This window comes from Lactuca sativa, chromosome 4, assembly GCF_002870075.4.
Source record: "Lactuca sativa cultivar Salinas chromosome 4, Lsat_Salinas_v11, whole genome shotgun sequence".
Taxonomy (NCBI): Eukaryota; Viridiplantae; Streptophyta; class Magnoliopsida; order Asterales; family Asteraceae; genus Lactuca; species Lactuca sativa.
Window position 1 is genome coordinate 257,407,119 of NC_056626.2, and position 19,518 is coordinate 257,426,636.

Sequence of the window (19,518 nt, forward strand, 5' to 3'; positions counted from 1 at the left end):
AAATGTCCATTTGTTCTTGTATATGAAAGTATCTCTTTGATATAGTGTTTCTAGTATGTAAATGTTCATGATTTCCTCGTAAACTATACCTATTATAGTTATTCAAAGTGTGTGTTTCGTTCGTATAGTAAATCCTAGTGTAATGCTCACTTGTTATGTAAAGTATAACATTTAAAGTGGCATAAATGATCACATATACTTAAAGTATAAATAAAGTGTTTGATTCGCATATATATATATATATATATATATATATATATATATATATATATATATATATATATATATATAACATGTTTTATTTCCAAAAGACAAGATGTTATCGTGAATATATATTGCATACAAAAGTTCCCATGTAGTAGTTATGAATCACATATGATTCACTTGATAAAAAAGGGTATATAGGGGAACTTTATGTTACACACAATAATAACCGTGTGTTTACTTGTATTCCCCCCCCCCCCCCCCTAAAAGTGTATAAAAAGCATTGATAAACATTTGAAAGTGTAGTTTATAGGGGTATGAACTCACTTGATTGATTGGAGATGATAATCGAGCAGAACTTCGACTTGGAAGAGTTGATTTTCTCAGGATTCTCGGGAGTCTCGGGAGCGTAGAATCTTCCTTCGGAACTTGAGTGTGAAAACGGGGCTTCGGGAGGGCTTTGGGGGCTTAACCGCAGAGTTTCGGCACGAGAGATAGAAGAATGGAGCACCTAAACCCGACTCCCCAAGAGTTCTATTTATAGGGCTCATTTTTGGGTGCCACGTCATGGGAAAGGGTTGACCACATCGTGGTGGTCAAGTCTTATCTCCTTCCGTTGATTGGACGCCCTCAGTCACTTGCCGGGTCACGACAAAGTGTGCCACGTCGTGGCAGACCTGACACCCTCGGATTTTGGACCCCGAACTTGTAAAATCCGTAACTTTCGCGTACGAGCTCTGTTTTCGACGTTCTTTATATGCACGCGTAGCTGAAAATATGCTCTACAACTATCGTTTAGACTTTGTCGGCTAAGTTTGACGTTATTTTTAATTATTTATTTTTAACGGGCCGGGACACGAAAAGTCCGTTAAAAATCCATATCTTCTTCATCCGATGTCCGTTTTCGTCAGACTTTTCGCCGTTGCACTACTATTGTTGAGACCTTCGATTCTCATTTAGGTTGTTTCGGTCCAAAGTCTCTCGAGTTCTATTTCGAGTTTTTAGTTGTCTACTGCTATATCCGGATCTTGGAAAAATCATAACTTCCTCATACGAAGTCAGATTTGGACGTTCTTTTTATGTACGCTCATGGTTTAATGTTATCTAAAACTTTCATTTAGATACTTAAGGCTAAAAACTATTGTATTTAAACTTCGCGTTTTTCATTTAGTCGGTGTTGCCGGTTTTGTCGGAAATCTTAGAATGGTCATAACTTCTTCGTTATAACTCGGATTTTAGTGCTCTTAGTATTTCTATAAACCTTGACACATTATTTAGCATAATAGATATCCCTATAGAGACTTTTGCACATTTTATTTTCGAAGTTAATTTCATTATTGCAAAAGTAGTTACAATACTTGACTTTTTAGGTCATTACATAGAGTCGAAATATCGGGTTGTCACAAAAATCAATTGAAAAACTATGTAACTAAATATTCCTAACAAATCTATCATAACTTTCTAAGCTGAAAATCTGATCTTCGAATCCATGCGATCGTAATCCATTTCTTCGTGATTAGACTCATCTTGCTTCTTCCATCAAGCTTCCTCTCTTTTCTCCGATCCTTCAAAAACATCCAAATGTAATCTTATCACATCATGTATCAAGAATCAATGAATGGGAATGTAACAGAGTTAGATAGTGTATTTTACCTGAAGCAGAACCATACTCCTTGACTCTCCCATATCTTGGATTCTTCAGGTCCTCTGGGAAGCTTCGTAGCCAACACCCCTTCCTTTGGCAGCAGAAACAAGTGGATTCGTCTGTAGTGTCCACGGAAGCATGGTTGGTTGATTTACTTGAAAAATATGCCCTTTTGCTTTGCCAAATCATTTCTGATTTAGCAACAATGAGCATGTAAGTCAGGTCAATGAGGTTCGCGTCAAGATCCATCATATAATACTCTCTTACGAAATTATTATATGATTCAAGGAGTGACTGAAGAACCCTGTCTACAACCAAATTCTTTAGGAAAGTTGCACCCAACATTTTTAACCTGTCGATGTGTGATTTCATCCCTAGGACATGAGTACACACGGGTTTCCCATTGTCATATTTCATTGCCAACAGGGCTTTAGTGATCTTGACCCTTTCAAGTCTTCGATCATGTGGGTTTGGGAAAACAACGGGAGGAGGTGGAGGAAGTGAAATCAAGCTAGTTCACGAGGAAGGGATTGATCTTTCACCTACATTATGGAACATACATTCACTTTGAGTAGGAAAACTTTTTCCATGGGATTCTGGAAGACCATTGTTAGAATCAGGCATCTACAAAACGGGAGAAAAATCAAGTTAGTTAATTGAATCCTTAATAACACACCCAAATGAGATATTAAGGCTAGGATCCAACACAATATTCTACAAATTGGAAGAGGGATGTTGTAATCCAACTCGCAGAATATTCGAAGGTAGGTAAATGACGATTTACCAATTTCCATCATGAAAAACGAAAAGAAGGTTAAGTGTTAAATGTATTGGAAACTCCTAGATCCTTTGAGATTCATTGAACTTCTTCAATGGCATGTTTAAATATCGATATACCCATCGATTTGTGATTGGGATGCCGAGGATCACAAAACAGGGTGTGAATAACCATGCAAATATACATGGTGCCCCCAATGTTACAGTCACCTATTCGATGTGCAGGTTAACCACACACACGCTCCACCGAACTATGACAAACATCGAGTCACCCTTTGCCTCCTTTGCTTTGAATCCAACTAGTGTGTCAGTTAACCACACACGCTCCACTAAAGTCTTAGCAAGGGTACAAAGTGTAATTTCATGGAATTGCATCCATTCACTTTTTCCAAAAGCGACTAAGTTTGGGAATTTTGTAAAACATTCAGTTACTTAATAATTCATTATACTTTTAATGAGGAGAAGGTTTGCGCAATCCTACCTCTTCGGCTAACGACCCTCCACCAATCAAGGAAGTGATGGGTGAGAGTGGACACCCATTAAACGACCATTTTATAGGCCATAACCTTATACCCCCTTATTGATCGGCTTCGTGAATGAGGCCTAGTAACGGTAAGACTAGCAGTTTAAGTTATGCATTTAGAATATTAGACTTTGATGTTATATATATATATATATATATATATATATATATATATATATATATATATATATATATATATATATATATATATATATATATATATATATATATTATAATGGTGTATTTTACACTCTTAAAATACTAGGTGGTTTAACTTTATAAATTACACTTTTAAATATAAACCATATCATTATGGATTTATTAATTCTCTTTTAATTAATTTAATAAAACCATAAGGATGTAATTTGAACTTTTCAAAATTAGGGTTTTAGAATTTAAAATTTCAAAAATTAAAATTTTAATCAAAATTTAAATTCCAGGAAAGTTTGAAACTATTCAAAACAATTAGATCAAAATAAAAATAAGGCAATTAAAACTATTAATTGGTGATTATCTAGTTTTGACCTAATCCAATTTTATGCAAAATAATTGACCAAATAGTTCAAATAATTTAACATTTATCAAATAAGGTAACAACTATCTAATTAGATGAAAAAAACTTTTATGTTGACAAAGATAATCATAAGGAATCAATAAAATTCGTATTTTATTAAGTTGAAACAATTATGGCAATTATCTTAAGCCAAAATAGGCAAAAAAATCCAAAAACCCGTCTGTTTGACAGCCAGACTCGCCGAGTCAACATATGGACTCACCGAGTTATCCTACTTGACGAGTCTACATTGAGACTCGACGAGTTTGTCAGGAAGATGGCCAAAAACTTCACTTTGCAATCAAGAATGAAACACAAAGCATCAATATAATAGAAACCAATCAAGGCTCTAATACCACTGATGGATTTTGGCCAAAAGAACATCTATGTGCCCATGCAAACCCTAATGCTTGGATCTAGGTTTCTCTATTGTACATGAAATACATCCAAGACTTTCTAACCCTAGATCTAGTGTATATAATCAAAAGTAACATAACAAATTATATCTAGATGTTTACCTTCTTATTGATTGAAGATCTTGAAGCCTTAAGAACTTTAGCACCTTAAGTGTTGTGCCTCTAATGAATCAGAAACACCAATAGAAATTAGAGGAAGCAAGAGAGAGAGAGAGAGAGGGGAGAGGAGAATTTCGGCTCTAGGACTTCTAGGGTTCAAGTGGGTGAAATTCCTATGCCAAGGGGTCCTTTTTATAGGTGTAGGAATTAAGGTTTCAGTGTTTATCCTTATCTGGTTAGTTAGCCACCAAGCAGCCCAAGGATAATTCTAGAATCCCTATCATGGATGAATCCCTAAAGCTTTATCCCTAGAACTCGTCCACCCTATCTATTAGGGTTTCCTTGCCCAACTTTGTAACTATCACATAATTACAGTTCAGCCCCTTAAGTTCAATTAACTTCTTTTGATCACGAAACTAATTCATAATTAATTATTGACCAGTGTTAATTAAACAAATATGATTTCTATTTTAATATATTTGTATTATAGTATATTAATAAACCATAATTACCTCTTTCTATTATTAATCCTCTAGTCAAGTTTCTTTAGTGAAGGCAACCCAAAAGGACCATGCAAAATCGGGTCAAGTACATACCAAATATAGTTATAGAATTATACATTAATCCAACACCATCATGCTTGGCACAACTCCAAAGTCTCCGATGAAGTTCTTCAACCATATAGCCTCCTTCGGTGCTGCGCTTGCTGCTATATACTCTGATTCACGAATAGAATTAGCCACCGTCTCCTGTTTGGAACTTTTCCATGTCACCGCTCCTCCATATAAGGTAAACACCCAACCAGATTGAGAACGAAAGTTGTCTCTGTCTATTTGAAAACTGGCATCACTATACCAGGTTACTCTCAATTTATCACTGCCACCAAGCACAAGGACCCAATCGTTAGCTCTTCACAGATACTTAAGAGTATTCTTAACTGCTATCTAATGAGCACTACCCGTATTTACCTGATAACGACCAACCATGCTCAAATAAAAATCCTTTTCAGGGCGAGTACATGTCATAACATGCATGATAGATCCAATAGTTGAATCATATAGAAATATACTCATTTCTGCTATCTCTGCATCGGTACTCGTACTCTAAGTCTTACTCAGTTTGGTATTACTTTGGATAGGTTGTTCTCCGTTCTTGGAATTCTCCATACTAAAATGTTTTAGTACATTTTCCAAGTATGTACTTTGACTAAGTCTAATTAGCCTTTTACTCCTGTCTGTTAAAATCCATATCCATAGAATATAAGCAGCCTCTCCCAGATCCTTCATAGCAAAACTCTTTCCAAACCAAGACTTAACCTCTTGTAAAGCTGGAATTTTGTTTCCTATAAGAAGTATGTCATCAACATATAATAACAGGAAGGTTACTATACTTCCACAAGCTTTGATATATACACATGACTCATTCTCACTTCTAGAGAAGCCAAACTATTTAACCTTCTCGTCAAAGCAAAGATTCCATTGTGAGAAGCTTGTTTCAATCCATAGTTTAATTTCTCAAGCTTACACACTCTATTTGGATACTTTGCATCGATAAAACCCTCAGGCTTACTCATGTAAACATCCTCAACCAACTTCCCATTAAGGAAAGAGGTTTTGACATCCATCTACCAAATTTCATAGTCATGAAATGAAGTTATGGATAACATTACCCTAAAGATTTAATCTTATCTATCAGTGAGAAGGTCTCACCATAGTCAACCCCTGGGGTTTGAGTAAATCGCTTCACAACCAGTCGAGCATTGAAGGTGTGTACCTTTCCATCCATGTTAGTATTTTTCTTGAAGATCCATTTGCATCCAGCTGTCTTAAGACCTGGTGATTGTCATACATGGACTTGATCTCGCTGTCCATTGCCTCTTTCCGCTTGGCTGACTCAGGGCCTGCCATTGCTTCCTTATAGTTAGCTGGTTCATCCAAATTTACCAGTGTATTATCACTGATAAACGTATCACCATCTATAGTGATATAGAAACCATATAACTCAGGTTTCATTCTGTAGTGACATGGTAACCTTATAACTCAGGTAATGAATCGTCAATTGGTTCAATTGCAATTTATTCCTCGGGTTGAGCCCTAGCATATTCAGAGGTTCCTTCATTGTTTGACTCTTGAATTTATTTAAGATGAATTTTACTCCCATTGTCCTCTTTTCATATGATCTCTCTCTCGCGAAAGAATCCCTTTTGTGCTACGAAGACCACATTCTCACTAGGTCTGTAGAACAAATGCACAAAGGACTTATGTGGGTAGCCAATGAAAATACATCTCTCACTTTGAGGTTCAAGCTTGTCGTGAGTCTCTCGTCTAACGGAAGCTTCAAAACTCCAAACCTTAATATGTGCTACTGCGGGAACCTTCCCTGTCCATATCTTGTGAGGTGTTTTGGAAACCTTTTTTGTGGGGACAAGATTAAGAATGTGGGCGGAAGTCTCTAAGGCATACCCACAGAATGAGATTGGAAGAGAAGCCCGACTAATAAAGGAACGAACCATGTCCAACAAGATCCGATTACACCTCTCAGCCACACCATTAAGTTGTGGTGTCGTAGGAGGTGTCAGTTGTGAAACTAGTCCACATTCGTTGAGTTAGTCGTGGAAATCGATAGTAAGATACAAACTGCCTCTACTTGATCTAAGCATCTTTATCTTCCTGCCAAATTGTTTCTCGACTACATGTTTAAATTCTTTGAACTTTTGAAATATTTCTGACTTATGCTTGATTAAGTAGATATATCCATATATGCTATAATCATCAGTAAAGGTCACATAGAATCGATTTGCATCCCTTATGGTAGATCCTTGGTTTGAGGGATTCGGGTGCACCTTCGGGCGTAACTGAAGTCAAACCGAGGATTTGAGGAAATCTCTCAAAAACAAAAGCATAAAATTTTTATAAAGGATTCTGTGATAACCAAGGATGAAGCAGTGTGTACGATCAGCCAGCGCCAGAACGGTAAAAAAAATCCCCAAAATACCCTTACAATATGTGTTATGAAATATGATATGATATGATACGCATGCTAGAAGACTAGGTATTCATATTAGGACTAGAGTGGCATGATTTGTGATGCCTTAGTCTAGGGAAATCTATTGCTATGAGGTGCTTTGAGAGCGAGTGGGTAGCTAGTGCATGGAAAGAATAGAGTACTCAGGATCCGGGGTTTGGGGAGGAGGCCTTGGGGTGAATGCTGATGCGGTGTAGTCGGTAGTATTGGGCCCGTACTACCGAAGACACCGGGTCAGTGGGCAACCCAAGTCAGAATCCCTGGGTATCGGAGACTGAGTAGAGTTGCGTTATCGAGTGAGATTATGCTTGATAGAGTCTCTGATATTTCTATGTTGTATTTCAGAGGCATCATGGTTGGACCATGCCACAGACCCAGTACGAGCAGTGTGAGTGACGGGGAGATTTGTCAGATGATTCATGAGGAGGTGGCTGTAGCGATCCGGGCTGAGATTCCGGAGATGTTTGGGTCTATTAAGACCACTTTGATGGAGACATTTGATGAGCGGTATGCCGTGTTGACTGAGGTTGCAGCCGCTGCAGCTACCGCAGTTGTGGCCGCTGCCAGAGCACAGGGAGGTGACTCGTTGTTGTTCCAGGAGTTCAGCAACACGAAGCCACCTGAGTTTGACGGGACGCAGGATCCGATCGCTGCAATGAGATGGATTGCTGATATCGAGGGATGCTTCTACACTTGTTCATGTCCGGAGCATCTGAGGGTACGGTTTGCCTTGAACCAGCTCCGCCTGGGAGCAAAGGATTGGCGGAAGTTCGTGACGGCGAACTTCACTCTGGCAGAGGTTTCAGCTGTGACATGGGAGAGGTTTACCACTATGTTCAGAGACGAGTACGTTCCCCCGGTAGAGAGGGAACGGTTGGTTCAGGAGTTCTTATCCCTCAAGCAGGGTAATGATTCTGTCACGGTGATCACGCGGAAGTTTCATGAGAGGGCGATGTTCTGCCCCGAGCAGGTGTCCACGGAGCAGGCTCAGATGAGCCGGTATTTGGGTGTGCTGAGGAGGGATATCCGGGAGTTTGTATCGAACTCATTATACCGGACTTTTGTTGAGCTTCAGGCGAATGCCAGGAAGCGCGAGATCGAGTTGGAGACCCAGGCCAGGGAGGAGGCCGAGTCTCAACGGGTGGATCGGCGGCCGACTCAGTCCCAGCCGGCAGCCAAGCGGACCAAGTCCGCCGATTCGAGGACGGGAGGTCAGAAGGGCCGCACTTGCGGAAAGTGCGGCAAGGGTCACGAGGGGACATGTTAATCAGGTGCTTGCTACAAGTGTGGCAAGGAGGGGCACATTGCTAGGGATTGCACCAAGGGGTTTATGGTTTGCTTTCATTGCAATCAGACCGGCCATCGGAAGGCCAAGTGCCCTCAGCTTCTCCAGGGATCTGCACCTGCTTCCAGGGCTACTGAGACTCGACCAGTGAAGGCCGAGGCCCCGAGGGCTCGTGGGAGAGCTTTCCAGTTGACTGCGGAGGAGGTCCGCGCGGCGCCTGATGTTGTGGCTGGTATGTATTCTTTCATGTATTTATTGTTCTTTTATGAGATGTTGTGCTTATTTCATGATATGCGTAGGTACTTTTCTTGTGAACTCTGTACTTGCTTTAGTATTATTTGACTCGGGTGCGAGTCGGTCTTTCGTATCTCTGGCTTTTAGTCAGCACCTCGGTATTGATCGAGAAGCGATGAGTCGACCTCTGGGGATTTCCATAGCTGATGAGAAAGTGATATATGCCGCAGACGTGATTTGAGGATGTGTGCTCGAGATTTTAGGTGTCAAATTCCCTATAGACTTGGTTCCTATAGCGATGAGGGATGTCTGCATTATCGTGGGCATGGAGTAGTTGAGTAAGTTTGGGGCAGTCATTGATTGTGAGAGACAGTTTGTGACGATTCGAGACCCTAGTGGGGGAGTGCTTGCGGTGTATGGCGAGGGGACCCGGTGTGGGTCGGCGTTTTGTTCGGCTGCCAGGGCGAGGCAGAGTTTGCAGCAGGGCTGCAATGGATTCATAGCCTACATGACGGATACTCGAGTGGCCGCGGGAAGGCCGAAATCGGTGGATGACGTTCCTGTTGTATGCGAGTTTTCGGATGTGTTCCCCGAAAACTTACCAGGTCTGCCTCCGAAAAGGCAAGTGGAGTTCCGTATTGATCTGGTTCAGGGAGCGGCGCCCATCGCCAAGGCGCCTTATCGTCTCGCTCCACTGGAAATGCAGGAGTTATCCTCACAGCTTCAGGAGCTGTTGGGGAAGGGGTTTATTCGACCGAGTAGTTCACCTTGGGGAGTGCCGATTTTGTTCGTCAAGAAAAAGGATGGTTCACACCGGATGTGTATCGATTACCGGGAGTTGAACAAGTTGACGGTTAAGAACCGGTATCCGTTACCTAGGATCGACGATCTGTTTGATCAGTTGCAGGGGGCATCTTGGTTCTCCAAGATAGACTTGAGGTCGAGTTATCATCAGATGAGGGTTCGGGATGAAGATATTCAGAAGACTGCTTTCAGAACTCGTTATGGGCATTATGAGTTTGTGGTGATGCCTTTTGGGCTCACCAATGCCCCAGCTGCGTTTATGGATCTCATGAACAGGGTGTGCAGGCCGATGCTGGATCGGTCGGTGATCGTATTCATTGATGATATTTTGGTATATTCGAGGTCTTGGGAGCAGCACGAGGAGCATTTGAGGGAGCTTCTTGGAGTTGTGAGGTCGGAGAGGCTGTATGCCAAATTTTCCAAGTGTGATATCTGGTTACGAGAGGTCCAGTTCTTAGGGCACCTCGTTAACCAGAAAGGGATTTTGGTCAATCCGGCCAAGATAGAGGCGGTGATGAGATGGGAAGTGCCGAGATCGCCCACAGAGATCAGGAGCTTTCTGGGTTTGGCTGGATATTATCGCAGGTTTATCAAGGATTTCTCCAAGATTGTCGTGCCACTTACTAGGATGACCCGAAAGGGTGTTGCATTTTCGTGGGGACCGGAGCAGCAGTCCTCATTCGAGACCCTTCGTCAGAAATTGTGCGAGGCCCCGGTGCTTGCACTCCCGGAAGGGATGGAGGATTTTGTGGTGTACTGTGATGCATATATATCGGGTTTAGGGGCGGTGCTTATGCAGAGTGGGCATGTGATAACGTATGCTTTGAGGCAGTTGAAGCCTCATGATTCGAGATATCCCACCCACGACCTGGAGTTAGGGGCTGTGGTGTTTGCCCTCAAGATCTGGCGGCATTATCTTTATGGGGTTCGGTGTACCATCTACACGGACCACAAGAGTCTGAAGTACTTGATGGATCAGCCAAACCTGAATATGCGACAGAGGAGATGGTTGGATGTGGTGAAAGATTACAATTGTGAGATCCTGTACCACCCGGGTAAGGCTAACATGGTAGCCGACGCGTTGAGCCGTAGGGCGGAAAGCGCCCCGATCCGAGATATTTGTATGAGGTTGACGGTGATGACCCCAATTTTAGATACCATTCGAGGAGCTCAGGCTGAGGCTATGAAACCAGAAAACCAGAAGAGGGAGCGGGTTGTGGGTCAGGTATCAGGATTCATTACGGATGGTCGAGGGCTTATGACTTTTCAGGGTCGGATTTGGGTACCGTTTGTGGGCGGTACGCGTACTATTTTGATGGAGGAAGCGCATCGATCGAAATTCTCGATTCATCCCGGGGCTACGAAAATGTATTTGGACCTAAGGAAGGAGTATTGGTGGCCCTGTATGAAAAGGGATGTTGCATGGTTTGTTGAGTGATGCCTGACTTGTCGGCAGGTTAAGGCCGAGCACCAGCGTCCGCACGGTAAGTTGCAACCGCTAGAGATTCCCGAATGGAAGTGGGAACAGATTACCATGGATTTTATCACCAAATTGCCGCAGACTGCGAGGGGAGTCGACGCGATTTGGGTGATCGTGGATAGATTGACGAAGAGCGCTCATTTTCTAGCCATCAACGAGAGCTCTTCTGCGGAAAAGTTGGCGGAATTATACGTGAGGGAGGTGGTATCGCGGCATCGGGTTCCGATGTCGATTGTTTCAGATCATGATGTGCGTTTTACTTCCAGGTTTTGGAAGAAGTTTCATGAGGAGTTGGGCACAAGACTGGATTTCAGTACCGCATACCACCCGCAGACAGACGGACAGAGCGAGCAGACGATTCAGATGTTTGAGGATATGCTCCATGCATGTGTTTTGGATTTTGGAGGGAGCTGGGACACCTATCTGCCTTTAGCAGAGTTTTCGTACAACAACAGCCATCATTCGAGCATTGGTTTGCCACCCTTTGAGTTGTTGTATGGTCGGAGGTGTCGCACCCCCATCTGTTAGGGAGAAGTGGGGCAGAGGGTGATGGGTAGCACGGAGATTGTACTCCAGAAGACCGAGCAGATTTAGTAGGTCAAGCAGAGGTTGTTGACTGCGCAGAGTCGCCAGAGGAGTTATGCGGACAGGCGGCGGTCCGAGCTCGAGTTTCAGGTTGGCGACCTTGTGCTCCTAAAGGTCTCTCCTTGGAAAGGGGTGATACGATTCAGGAAAAGGGGCAAGTTGGGACCCCGGTATATTGGACCCTTCAGGGTAATTGCTAGGGTGGGCCAAGTAGCCTATCGGTTGGAGCTACCTACTAAGTTGGGGCAGATTCATGATACCTTTCATGTCTCGCAGTTGAGGAAATGTATTGCTGACGAGTCGGCAGTGGTGCCATTGGATGATATTCAGGTGGATGCAGGCCTGAACTATGTGGAGAGACCAGTAGCGATCAGGGATCGGAAAGTTAAGGTTTTAAGGAACAAGGAAATACCCCTGGTACAAGTGTAGTGGCAACATCGGAAGGGGTCCGAGCTGACATGGGAGACCGAGTCTGAGATGCGGGATCAGTATCCAGAGTTGTTTTCACTATGAGACTTTGGGGGCGAAGTCTGATTCTAGTGGGGGAGAATTGTAACAGCCCGAAATCTAGGTATTCTTCTTTTGGCCTTACATCTTGGTTAAGTTGATGATTTAGGGTTTTCATGGTAGGCGAGTACGCTGCGCGTACTCGCGGGCCTCATTTGGACGCGTTTCCCCTCAGGTACGCGGGGCGTACCCTATGTTACGCCCGACGTAACTTATTCAGACCCAAACCCTAAATTCCTTTGATGGGGCTATAAAAGGAACATGTGGCTGGTCTTCTCAGCCACCATCCCTCAGAGTGAAACCCTAAAAGAGTGTACCCTCGTTCTTAGGCCTTTGTGTGTGTATTCTAAGCTTGGTGGTGTCATTTCAAGGTTGCAAAGGAGAAGAAGAGCTTGTTGGAGAGGCTAGAAGTGGTGCTCAAGTGTAGATCTGAACTTTGCAAGCGCTAAAGCTTCATTTCCAAGTATAAAGTTCAGATCTTGTCACTTAGTTCATGTTGTATGCTTAAAAGTTCATTTTCTAGGGTTTAAGCCCCAAAGGTGGAGACTTTTGTGCAAATGGCCTCCATAAGCTTAGATACTTCATATTTCTGATCTATTGGGGTTGTAGACTCATAAAAATGGCATCTTGGACGTGAGGTTTGCACCATGCATGAGATCTAGGTCCTTGAGTTTGAATAAATGATTGTTATGTGATGTTGGAGCCTTTACAGCCGTGCCAAGGCTTAAAGGTCTCGACTTTATGGGTTTAGTCACACTAGAAGAGTCGGATCTAGAAGTGGAAGTAATGGCTTAACCGATTAAGACCAGAAATGGAGAGTGGCTGATTCTGGGGGTTACGCTGGGCATAACTTCCAGTACGCGCAGCGTACTGGGTGGAGACCCCGATCAGGGAGGGGTTGGCGACGTACGCCCCGCGTACTCTCAGGGTTTGACTTTTGTTGACTTTTAGGGTTTTGGTCAACTTGAGGACTTTAGGTCAAGGAAGGGTAAAATGGTCTTTTACCCTCCGAGGAATGATGATAAGGAGTAAAGTTCTAAGTGGTGGAAGTCCTTGTGTAATAAATGATATTTTTATGTTTAGGCGAGGTTGAGTCGTCGTTCGGGGTCGGTGTTAGCGAGGACACGAGATCTTAGACTTTCCACGAGGTGAGTCTTCTCACTATACTATACCCGGAAGGGTTTGACTGTGTGACCGGAGGGTCGGATATGGTATGAGATATATGTGTTGTTTGTGATAAGTTAATCGTTATATGTGCCATGTATGATATGCTTGATATGGACCGGAAGGCATAATGTTATGGGCCGGAAGGCGAATATGTTATGGGCCGGAAGGCGTTGTAATGTGGACCATAAGGTTGGCGTGGGTAGGACCGGAAGGTTTACCTAGTCGGGACGGAAGTCCCCTGAGACACATGGACCGGAAGGTCAGGGCCTGGAAAGGCGTATGTGCGTAGGTTGTATTTTGGGGAACTGACTAAGCATTTATGCTTACAGTTGTTATGATATGTGTTTCAGGTACCAGCGAGGACCGTGGGAAGGCGCCGGCGTGATCTGTACACACTGATGGAGGATTTATGATCTTGGGATTTATATGATTTGTATTATGACATGATACATTGGATCTTTATGACTTATTTTGGATGGAAATATATTTTTAAGAAATGAAAATTTTGTTTTAAAAATATCCGTTGTTACACTAAAAACCACCATTTATTAGAAGTTGTTTTCGAAAAAAATGTCATCAGAGTAATCCCATGAATCATAATATAAAATATGAGGAGGTGCATGATCAAGCCTTCTCCTTCCTACGGTCATCTGAAGTACCTGAAACAAAATCCAAAACTGTAAGCACAAAGTTTAATGAGTTCCCTCCAAAGTACCAACACACACAAAATAACACATATCATAAACAACATACTACAGGTCCAATCAACCATCGGGTTGGAATAACCCAAGCCCCTCAACTATTGGGTTGGAATGCCAACATACTATGGGGCCAATCAACCATCGGGTTGGAACGCCAATAAACTACGAGTTCAATCATCCTCGCGATGGTATATATTCTGGGCCATCAGTCATCGGGTTGGAATACCCCAGCCAGTTGGCTTACACACAAAGTAGGGAAGCCTCAACCACCAATCAAACATGTTCACATATAACAGATAATCATATAATGGTCTACAAACAGTCAAACAAAGCTAAGAGATCACTAAGAATAGCAACATCATATCTACTAGGATACAGATCAGGACAACATAGCAACATCCTATCTACAAGGATACTGCTCTAACAAATCATAACAGTACTCAATTATACGACAAATAAGGATAACAATCCAAAGGGTCGGCCTTGGTGCCTTAGACCCTGTTAGCACAGCTCCGAACTCAACTCCCTAAAACCAGCATGTAACTAACTTCATTAAAATCCCGAATAACAAAAATACCCTTTAAGTCAAACTTGGTCAAGCATAGTTAAAGTCAGAGTCAACAGTCACAATCAATAGTCAAGGTCATCAGCCCATGTTGACCCAATTCGCCGAGTGCATCTACTGACTCGTTGAGTTCCTTCATATTTCAAAAAATCATGAAAAGCTTGAGACAACTCGTCGAGTTACTAGAGCAACTCGTCGATTTCTTCAGCATCCAGAAAGCGGGAAAACTCGATTTAACTCATCAAGTTGGCAAATAACTCGTCGAGTTGTCCTAGTCTTAATACCTTCAGTCGCTTTCCAAGCGAGTCTAATGCCTCCAAACTATAGATCTGTTCCCCTAGGGTTGAGATACCACGTAAAGTTACAAGCTTTTCGTCCATGCATGGAATCAAGGGGGTAAAACACTAAAATCAAACTTATTAAGGGACTTAGAGCATGAAGGAGGGCCAATACCTGATAAAGTTGGTGACTTTAAGTCCATGGAGGCCATGATATGTCCAGATCTGAAGTCATAGCTTCATAACATGCTCAAATCCTAAAATGGGCGAATAATGGCCATAAACTTTCAAATGAAGAGATCTAGCAAAGGGATGGTCAAGGTATCAACTTTATACCTTAGAATGACTGCAACATTAATGAAAATCTCGGATCTAAAGCCTTCTTATGAATCAATGCACTTCAAGCTTCAATTTCCTTCCAAAAGAGCACCAAAGAACACTCTTTAAGCCCACACACACACAAAATGGGGAAAGAGGCACGATTAGGGTTTTCTCTAGACTAAGGGGATGGTGAGTACGGATAACAATGGGTCATAAGGACTTTAAATAGCGTGCAAAAACCTGAAAATTAGGGTTTCGTGTTCAGCCCTCAACTCGTCAAGGTGGGGCCTTCCAACTCATCATGTAGACGTTAAAGATACGCGGCCATTTAAAATTCTACATGGTGAGTTGGAGCCTCCCAACTCGTCGAGTTGCCCTGAAAATGAGTCTACATTAAGCTTTAGTTTCATACCTGGGAATCTGGGTGTTACAACTCTCCCCCACTTGAACTAGGCTACATCCTCGAAGCCAGTTGTAGTGAACAAATCTGGATAGTGCTCCTGCATATTAGCCACTAGCTCCCAAGTCCACTCGGATCCCTCCCGATGCTACCATTGTACTTTGCCAAAGGTATCTCCTTGTTGTGTAGGACCTTTACCTTTATTTCCAAAACAGCCACCGGCATCTCAATGTAGTTCATGCGCTCGTCAACCTGAATATCATCCAATGACACAACTGCGTCTTCATCCAATATGCACTTTCGCAACTGCGAAATGTGAAATGTGCTATGGATCTGACTGAGATCCTCCGGGATATTCAGTCTACATGCCACCTTGCCAACCATGGAAATAATCTGAAATGGCCCAATGTATCGGGGACCCAACTTTCCCCTCTTCCTGATGCGGATCACACCTTTTCAAGGTGAGACCTTCAGCAACACCATGTCACCGACCTTAAACTCCAACTCATATTGGCATCGGTCGACGTAACTGTTCTACCGACTCTGAGCAGTCTGCAACCGCTACTTGATCCATTGAATCATCTCGGTAGTCTGCCGAATCACCACCGTCCGACCCATCACCCCATAACCAAGCTCGCCCCAACAGATTGGGGTATGACATCTCCGCCCATACAATAGCTCAAAAGGTGGAGCACCAATGCTGGAATGAAAGTTGTTGTTGTATGAGAACTCTGCAAGGGGTAGGTAGGAGTCCCAACTTCAACCAAAATCAATGAAGCAGGCCCTCAACATATCATCGAGGGTCTGAATGGTCCGCTCGCTCTGCCGTCTATCTGCGGATGGTTGGAGGTGCTAAAATGGAATCTCATGCTCAATTCTATTGGATTAGTGTCTAAGCTCGTAACTATATTTGGTATGTACTTGACCTGGTTGTGTATGGTCCTTTTGGGTTGCCTTCACCAAAGCAACTTGACAAGGTAATTTGAGGAGAGAGAAAGGATATTATGGTTTATTAATATATTATAAGAATAATATATTAAAGGAGAACTCATATTTATTTAATTAGTATTAGTCATAAATTAATTACGAATTAATTTGGTGACTAAAAGAGATTCATTAAATAAAGGGGCATAATCTGTCAAATGTGTGATAGTTGAGTTTTGGGCTGGGAAACCTAATGGACTAAGGGGGAACGAAATTATGATGACGGATCATCATATTTTCATTCAAGGGCCTTATTCCAGAAGGTTCCTTGGGTTGGTTGGTGGCTAAGTTGTCCATTAGGGTTTAGACTGAAACCCTAGCAGCCTGCACTATAAATAAGACCCCAAGGCTCCAATTTTTGGCCACGTGCTTCCAACAGAAACCCTAGGGCCAAAAATTAGTGTCCTCCTTCCTCTCCAAAAGTTTCCTTCTTGTAATTGTGACTCTAAGCTCAAGAGAAGAAGATTCAAGCCACTATTTGAAGAGGTAAACATCTAGATCTGATGTAATTAGCTAATTTCGAAATTATGTATGCTAGATTAGGATTTGAAAGTCTTGGATTCATTGCATTTACAATAGAGAAACCAAGATCCAAGCATTAGGGTTTGTATCAGCACATAGGATTGTTCTTATGCATAAAACCCATCAAATTCCTCATGGAACTTCTCCCAAAAACGGGAGGTGAATTGAACATCAGGGTCTGAGACAATAGAGATCGTCAGCTCGTGGCGAGCAACGATCTTGAAGATATACACATCAACCAACTTCTTGACCAACGAACTCTCCCGAATTGCCAGAAAATGGGCACTCTTGGTCAATCGATCCACGATGACCCATATAGCATCCTATCCCTTCTCCGTCCTCAGTAACTTGGTGATAAAGTCCATTATGATCTGCTCCCATTTCCACATGGGAACCTCCAGAAGCTGCAATTTTCCATGCGGCCTCTGATGCTCAACATTGATCATCCTGCAAGTCAAGCACCTCTAGACGTACAAGACTATCTCTCTCTTCATGCACGAGTAACCAGTAACTCAAACTCAGATCCTGGTACATCTTGGTGGCCCATGGGTGAATAGAAAAACGAGACTTATGAGCCTCCTCCAATACAACATGCCTAGCACCCACCGGACACATGAACCCATACCCGACCACAACAGTTCAACAAACCATGACTATACTGAACAAATCTGGTAATATCGCTCCTGATCCTCTCAATCTTCCAATTTTCTTCCCGTACCCCCTCGGCCTGGGCCTCTCTAATCAATCCCACAAGTGGAGAATCCATATACATCCTCATACATAACGACGGAACAAAAGAACCAGCCGACTTACATCTTAGGATGTCTGCCACATCATTCACTTTACCCGAATGATAAAGGATCTCGCAGTCATAATCCTTGAGTACGCCTAGCCACCTGCGATGTCTAATGTTCAGGTTTGGCTAATGCATGATATGCCTCAAGCACTTGTGGTCCAAGTAGATGGTACAACGGACCCCATATAGATAATGTCTCCAGATCTTGAATGCGAAAACTATGGCTCCCAGCTCAAGATGATGTGTGGGATATCTCATCTCATGCACCTTTAGCTGCCGCGAAGCATATGCTATTACCCATACTCTCTACATGAGGACTGCCCCTAACACGGTGATGGACGCATCACAGAAAACCAAAAAATCCTCCACTCCCTATGGGAGGGAGAACACTGGGGCTCACAAAGTCTCTGTCCCAGAGTCCCGAATATTGTTTGCTGCTCAGGGCCCCACCACAAGTCTACTTCCTTCCTCGTCAGACGAGTGAGGGGTACCATACTTTTGTAGAAGTCCTGAATGAATCTCCGCTAGTACCCTGCTAATCCCAGAAAACTCCTAATATTTGAGGGAGATTTCGGAATGTACCACTGCATCAAAATCCCAGAAAACTCCTAATATTTGAGGGAGATTTTGGCATTATCGACCAAAATCCCATCCTTGTTTACGAGATGTCCAAGGAACTGAACCTCTCGCAATCAAAACTCGTATTTCAAGAACTTGGCTTAAAGCCGTTATCGCCTCAAAACATCCACTAACTCGTGGGGACGCTCCTCATTTTTCTCCCTGGTCTTGGAATACACCAATATGTCACTAATGAACACAATAACTCAGCGATCGAGCATTGGTCTGCATACTCGATTCATCATGTCCATGAATACTATTGGCGCGTTGGTAAGCCCAAACGACATCACCATGAACTCGTAATGTCCATAATGTGGTCTTCTCCATTTCTTCCTCCCTCACCCTGACCTGATGGTACCCGAGCCTGAGATCTATCTTGGAGAACCAAGATGCTCCCTGAAACTTATCGAAAAGATCATCAATCCATGGAAGTGGGTAACAGTTCTTCACCGTTAACTTGTTCAACTCCCGGTAATTAATGAACATACGGTGTGAACCATCCTTCTTCTTGACGAAGAGAATCGGCACTTTCCACGGAGAACTCATCGGACAAATGAATTGCTTGCCTAGCAGCTCTTGTAGGTGAGAGGACAACTCTTGCATTTCAGGCGGTGCCAATCGGTACGGCGCCTTAGCAATAAGGGTAGCACCTGGCACAAGGTGGATCCTGAACTTGACCTCCCTCTTAAGAGGTACTCTGAGTAATTGCTCCGGAAACACATCAATGAAATCTCTAACGACTGGAACATCAAACAACATACTACGGGTCCAATCAACCATCAGGTTGGAGTACCCCAGACCCCTCAACCATCGGGTTGGAATACCAACATACTATGGGTCAAATAAACCATTGGGTTGGAATACCCTAGGCCCCTTAACCATCGGGTTGGAATGCCAACATACTGCTAGTCCAATCGTCTCCGGGATGGAATACTATGGGCCCTCAACCATTGGGTTGGAATACTCTGGCCTGTTGGCTTACGCAAAAAGCAGTAAAGCCTTAGCCACAATTCAAACATGTGCAGACATA